The sequence below is a fragment of the Pavona decussata genome, unplaced genomic scaffold (assembly GCF_977016875.1).
Source record: "Pavona decussata unplaced genomic scaffold, jaPavDecu1.1 SCAFFOLD_321, whole genome shotgun sequence".
Taxonomy (NCBI): domain Eukaryota; kingdom Metazoa; phylum Cnidaria; class Anthozoa; order Scleractinia; family Agariciidae; genus Pavona; species Pavona decussata.
The window spans coordinates 265,316-272,500 of record NW_028145711.1 but is presented as its reverse complement, the minus strand read 5'-3'; the positions used below and the strand labels follow the sequence as shown (position 1 = coordinate 272,500).

The 7,185-nt window shown below is 38.3% G+C and overlaps 2 pseudogenes across 1 annotated transcript in view; both read right to left on the bottom strand.

The window, feature by feature from the left end:
- Positions 1-1,052, bottom strand: part of LOC146453894 (uncharacterized) — a 2,714-nt pseudogene extending 1,662 nt beyond the window's left edge. The window contains exons 1-2 of the transcript XR_014859366.1: positions 735-1,052; positions 12-268 (exon numbers count right to left, since the gene is read on the bottom strand). The product of XR_014859366.1 is annotated as an uncharacterized LOC146453894 (transcript). The remainder of the gene's footprint in view (positions 1-11; positions 269-734) is intronic.
- Positions 1,053-2,535: 1,483 nt separating this feature from the next.
- Positions 2,536-6,453, bottom strand: LOC146453893 (uncharacterized; annotated as a pseudogene).
- Between the last annotated feature and the right edge of the window lie 732 nt (positions 6,454-7,185).

Sequence of the window (7,185 nt, the reverse complement as noted above, 5' to 3'; positions counted from 1 at the left end):
AAACAACTTACATCTAATATTTTGACTGCTGCATGCCAATCTCCTAGCTGTAGATTTATTCCTTCCAGTCTGTACTTCGCAGAATAGCCATTACTAACAGAAGCTACCACATTGGTGGCTCTTTCAACTGTTAACTGGTCACCTGCAAACAGTTGGCTGTCAAATTGATCTTCTCCAGTTTGGGGCAGATATGCATGAAAATCTTGTAAAATTGACAACATATCCTCATTAATGTTTTCATCCTTAAAAATGATCGCAAGGGGAGTTTATAAAAATAATAAATAAAATAAGAATTAGATACATACTGAAACAAAGCCAATATGACCTGAGATCACAGCCAATTTTTTAGCAGGTTTCATTGTAATTCCCTCTTACATGGGCATGCAGAAATTTCATATCACCTTGCCTGACCTGGAATTTAATTTACCAAGCAAAACCAAAATAGAACTTAATCTCTTGTTAAAGCAATATATTATTAAGGTAAAAATAGTTTGCATTACAATGAATAATGCTTTTTCTTATAGAATTTGACAGGACAGATAGATGTGGAATTTTTGAGAGGATGGTCCAAATGCACAGTTTTTATTTAATTCAAACCTGAGGCACAACTAAATTTTAAAGTAAAAAAATTAATTGAACTTTATGATAAGAGCAGGCTAAGACCCCTTCAACTTGATCATCCTGGATTTAGTCCACTAATTATACATAATCTGTAAGCAGTGGTAACTTTACCTTTCTTGATTTGACAGACATTTCTTGGCTGTACTTATGAGGTATGTGGCGCACACACATCTTTAAACACATCGAAGGAATCAAAGTAGTCCACAAGTATTCTGGAGGCAAGAATTATATGGTTCATTCTTTGTCGCCTTTGATCTTCAACACTAGGCAAGAACTGGATATTAGGAATATCAAGGATATCTTTCTCTCTTGCAGTCAACAGATGGTTCCCTGACACCCTATTCTCTACCATACTATGGTTGACCCAGTGAACATCCCTATTTTGCTCCGACATGGACATATTCCTTCTTGACAAATGAAAATCAATGTTGTCGAAGGTGATGACAAAACCAGGATGACAGCTCTTCTGTAGCTCTCTCAATTCCTTTCTGGCATCTTTGGACTCAGGTGATATTAGTTTCCTGTCTCCATCCTTTAACAGTTGCTCATGGAGTTGCTGAAATTCGTTGTTTTTATCCTCCAACAAAGCCCTCTTGGTGGTTATTCTGCTTCTTACATCTTGAGGGCATGCATCATGTGACTGTCCTAATGCTTCCATTTTGGTCAGTGTTCGATAATTTGAAGCAGTTACCTTTAATTTGCTTAGCCTGTTGAGTACTCCCTACAAGTAAATATTTGGTGAAATATGTATGATTATATTTATACATATTTTTTATGAGCATGTAGTGTATGTCACTCCCACATCTTTCACTTTGAAGTAACTGGAAGAAATATCAACCAGGTCTGACAAAAGAATCTTTTACTACAAACTTAAGAATATTACTGTATATGTAAGGGTATTAATGGATGTAATTGAATGAAACAATGTTCAAGAAAACCATGGTCTACAAAGAGTTCCACAACCATTCTTCAGGAGAGTGCAGCATTTTAGAAATCAGTTTTGTAAGATTTTGGGGAAAATATATAGTACAAGAACTCAGTGTTAGGATAGGGTGTGCCCTCCCCCCCCCCTGTCCCCGCCCCATGCACCCTACATAAAACTGCCCAGTAGGCATCAATCCAAAATATTATAATTGTACAACTTGCATTGTTAGAAATGCAGAGAGGGTAATGTCAATGGTCTCTATTGGACAGAAAGAAAGGTAAAGAAGCAGAGCACTGGTAGAGGATATGGTGAACATCAGAGGGAAATATAATATAATTCAACTCCTAGTGGCAGCCACGTCTGATCTTCCCTGGGTCATGTTTTCCACGATTGCCTCCATAAGGAGATCTGTAAATCATTCTAGAATAATTGTACCTCCCTTTTATTTTCAACTAAACAAGAACCAACTCACAAGCCAAATTTCTTTACTGGGCCAATTATTTAAACTCAGTTCATACCACTGTCAGCCTCCCCACTGGGGTTATCTAACTTTTGCTATAGCACTATGTACAAAGGTTAGGCAAGGGGCAGCAATAGTCCAGTTTCAAATTCGGCATGGCCGCAGAGTAAAAACAGGGAAGGCGCTTCAATACAGTGTTAGCCTCGACCTAAAGTGTAATATTCACAAATACCGACAGGAAAGCACTGTAAATTTGAATATTAATCAATCGACAGAGTGCAAACACATCATCTCCTTGCCGGAATTTGTGAAAAGATCTGGTTCAGGTCGAGGCTAACACTGTAAAAATGTGCCTTCCCTGTTTTCATTCAGTGGCCATGGAGATTTGGAAACTGGACTATTTGCTAATCAGAAATCCTTTGTATAAGGAATTCGGATGGGCCTTATTTTCCAATTTACATGCTCATGAAGGTAATGTCAAGTCCACTATCATGTCCATGATTTATGACAACTGTTAAACCATGAAAGTTCACTGCTCATCCTCCTCATCCTCCTGTCCAATTGGAGCATTGAGCAGAAGATTCTTATTATGCCGGGCCACCCATTTATTGTATTCCTCATTTGATTAGGCCAAGGATCAGCCATTATCTCTGGGAATGAATCGTGGTTTCTGTTAGGCACAAAGGCGAATGGTTTAAGATCACGAAGATCCCTGCATACTGTGCTTCATCTGTTGCAGAGGATTTGTGACTATGTGAAGAATGTTGGACGCCTCAGCCAACTTGCGGTTCAAAATTTTCCATTATTTTCCGTTGTCCCCCAGCAGCTCTGCTGGCACGGTCGATTGCTTTGTTAGTTTGTTGGCACCCATTCCCCGTATCTCTTTCTTGATGTCTTTGTTCCTGTTCTCTTCCAGAATGTCAATTTCAATGTTTTTTCTAGGTCCACCTTTCCAGTTTGCAGTGGCAGCCCAAGTACACTGATGTGATTCTGCCTCTGAAAGTAGCACTTCATTCTGCGCAATGTTTATGAACATCTCAATTGCATAGGCATTGAACCCAGGAATTGACTTCTAAAGGGGCAGCAACTGTTTGTGCAGGGTTCCAAGTCTCTTGCCATTTCCTTCCCTTACTGCATCCTGAGGATCTGCATAAACAAGGAAGTACTTCAGGAGACACATGGAGTAGTTTCTAACGAAATCATCATCATCAGAGCTGCCTTCATCAATGTCATGGGCTGAGATGATGAGGAATTCATCAATGAATTTATCCAGAACAGAATGATAATAGCCCTTCTTGTTGTCTTCAACATCCAAAACATGATATGGGGGTCTGTTCCTGGTAGGACGAGCATCCGTGGTTTCCATATTGAAGAAATTAAGTAATGCGCGAATTGTCAAACACCGGCCAATGCTTAAAAATAACTGTCCGCAGTCTGCTAAGTGTTTGACATCAATAGTTACATTTCTTTGTTGTAGTGTTTTTTCAAAAGAACCGCAATGTCCCTTTTTAACGGGCAGAATTCTTGTACAGCTTCTTAAAAATAAGCTACAAAAAATAATATTAATTATGGTTCAAGTGTATTTTACATCTAAATGGTTCAGAATCATCCTTAAAGGGGCTAGGTCATAGTATTTAAAACCCGCCATTTATTCCTGTTAATAATGAGTTCTAAACTTCACTTGGTATACCAACAGTATTCTAGTGACTAAATCGCTGCCACGTATAACAGAAACATGACCTTGAGATAATTTAGCAACCAGTTCATCTTTGCTGAAATTTGCTAAAATTGCATGTCCTAGCCCATAAATCCACTTCCAAGTCACTTTTCAAAAAAGTGGACAGAATGAAGAATTTTAAACTAAACATAAATTTAATTTTTATTTTTTTTAAAATAAAAAGCAAATTGTTGCTATGTAGTACTGAATTGAATTGCAGTCATCGATAAACTCTTACAAAAGGCACTTATCGAAGCGGAGACAAGCACTTTTTGTAGACTTAATTGTCAACTGCAACTTGATTTTTCACACTTATTTTTTTATATTTAATAAAAAATTATCGAAGAAACAAGGGCATGTCGTAATAAGTAGTAAAAGATTCTTGCAGCGTAATGAAATAAATGTCTGGCAATAGAATATCTATTAGCATAAAAATGCTACTGTCACATTGATAAGCCTGATTATGTTTTTAACACCCCCCTTTTCATAAAAAAATAATGTACACATTGCCAGACATTTACTTCATATATATATGATATGATATGGTTCGTAAGCATGAAACTCAGAGAAGCAAATAAATGTTTTTGACCTACAGTGCTAGTCAAATTACTTGCGACAGATCTCGCTACCCTGCCCTCTCAATGTTGGCTCACAAGTTTGACAAGAACAATTGCCGAAAACAACATTGAGAGGGGCGAGAAGAGCAGGAGAGGGACATTTACCGCTTGGTTGTGAACTGTCCCTAGGGAACTCGACTAGCACTGTAGTTCAAGTCTATGTGTGTATATATAGGATCTACGATACAATCCAAGAGCTGGGTTATTTAAACAGTTACTGCAACTCTTGCTTCTTGCTGCCTGATCATTGCTTCGCAAGAAGCATGAAACTCAGAGTTGCAGTAAATGTGTAAATAACCCAGCCCTTGGATCATAATTATCCATAGCTCTAGCTCTGCTATTGAGCATTTTATAGTAGATGAGGATTTCAATACACTTAAAAAATGAAAAAAAAAAAATAAGAAATGGCATTTTACCTTAAGGAAGCTTCTCTTAGTGTGCCAGTCCACTATTCCGAATAAATGCAGGTGATCCAATCTGTCTTGTGGAGTGTGGCATCCGGAACTGGTGGCACCAGGAAGCTGGTTGATCCCGTCTAGCAGGAGCTCCAATGGGAGGACCAGGTGGGACATGCTCTGGGTCTGCAGGATTGCAAAGGCCAGCCGTACTGTATATCTCGCGTGTCCAGAGCTCAAGCTGATCAAGCACATCAACAACCGCAGCATACTTCTTTTCATCTTTGAGGAGGACTGGCAGTGGTACCACAACTGATTTGGTACTCATCTCCGTGTGATACTCACAAGGTGTATGATCAGGGACAAAGTCCTTAAGAAAAGCAAATGCTGGAAAGAACTCAACTAAGATTCGTCCAATGAACACTTTGTACCGCTCCCTTGTACATCTTTTTTCCTCATCATTCAGACTTAAGATGTCTTTGAGGTTGTAATTTGCCAGACTGTTTTTTGGGCCAGCATCTGGTAAGTGCTTAGAAGAAACACGATCAAATACTATGCTGGTGGCCACAGGATGGACACTTCAGATGGACACTTCGGTTTTGCTTGTCAGACCTCGTGTCATGCACCTTGGCGTCCCAATCATTATTGTCCAGAACAAATACAAATGATCTGCCTTCCTTTACAAGCTGTACGACATGATCCAGGAAATGTTTCCCTATTTCTTCTTGAATAGTATATTTCATGGATTTCTCCAGGCAAAATCCATACTTGTTAAGACTATCTACAAGCTTAAAATAGAATAGAAACATAATTTTGCTGTTTTACCTGAAAAGGATCTAAATATTTCACTATTCCCTGGGAGGCGTGCAGGGAATCATGGTTTTGGCATGCAGTCTTAAAGATGTCAAGAGTTGGAGCGTTGTATGCCTACAACTATCATGAGTCCCTGCACACAATCAGGTATTGGTAACTGAAGAGACTAAATTGTTTTAATTTGGCCATGTTTACCAAGGAAATTCCACACCTATTTTTCATGGTCTGTCTCTGCAAACCTTTACTCTCAAATGTACACAAATTCTTCTAAGATTATTAAATTTACCCTTAAATATACCTCAAATACTGAAAACCTGGTGAAATGATCTTTGCATGGCGTAATATCAGTAAAACCATTAATAGCAATAATGATAATGAAGTGGTATAGAAACCCTCCCAAAAAATATTGAATTGCAAAATATCCAAAAGTCACAGAAATAATTGCAATGTACAATTGATGGGTTAAATTCTCTAAACCTTCGTTATTAATACATGTAACGACTCCTGAATATTTTTAAATATTTTTAATATTTCAAAAGCTTTATTATCAGCTGATTATAAGTAGTTCAATTCTGTAGTCTACCCACCTCTTTACTTGCACCGCCGTCATTAAGAAGGACTGTGTTGACTCGCTGAACACAGCTTAACTCTTTGCATCTCCTAAACATAATGATTCCATATATAAGAGCCAAAGGAGCTGTCTTTTTTTTGGAGTTGTGACTGAGTTGGATCATCTGCAATAACAACTTGAACACTGTTCAACAGTGAGTCTCTACTTCTTTGACAATCTCCTCAAAGTTTAGGGTACCCATACCAGGCAATCCTCGTTCTCTTAGAACCGACTTTGTCACTCTTCGCGCCACCTCTAACAACTCATTTTCTACTTTAACAAGAACTTTTTGCAGAACGTCTTCATATCTGTTTTCGTCGGCTAAAGGTCTTCTTATCTAGAGGAAAATACAAAGGTGAAATTAACAACGGCATCCTTGTCGAACAAGTTAAAATCTCACTCAGTAATTCTGAAATTATTTGACAAGTAACCAAACAACAAGCCTTAGAATGAATGAAAACAAGCTTAAAAATAAATTTACCTTTGGTTCAGCTGGATGTTCTTGCAGATTCATGGTTTGAGAGATTTCCAGTGGCTCCGGTAAGTCATTCTGAAGATGTCAGAAAATATTCGAGGTGTCACAATCGTGAATCATCATACAAACAAGGAAATCAATGGAATGCTGTTGTACCCACGCAGAAGAATTATTAATGACACAAAAATTATATTTTTCTTTTTCTAACCTCCTTTTCAGTTAAAGACAAGTCTTTTTTATCACCAGCGACAGCGAAATTTAGACTGCGGTGACGACGAATACTAGTATCACTGGTATCATCCTTCACGCTCTTCAGAGTGGAGGGCGCGGACGGTGACGCTTGAATACATCTTTTCACTCTATCGCTCCTTTGGAAGTGACTTTGGCTTTCAGTGATCATGGCCTTGAATGCTTTGAAATTATTTAACCGTCGTTCACATGGCCTACATAGTAGATGTGGTCTTAATTCATTCCCTGGTAGAGTTCCTCCATACACCACCTCAGCCGCTGCAAGCAATTCTTCATTTAAATTCTTGAAGAGATTTTTACAAT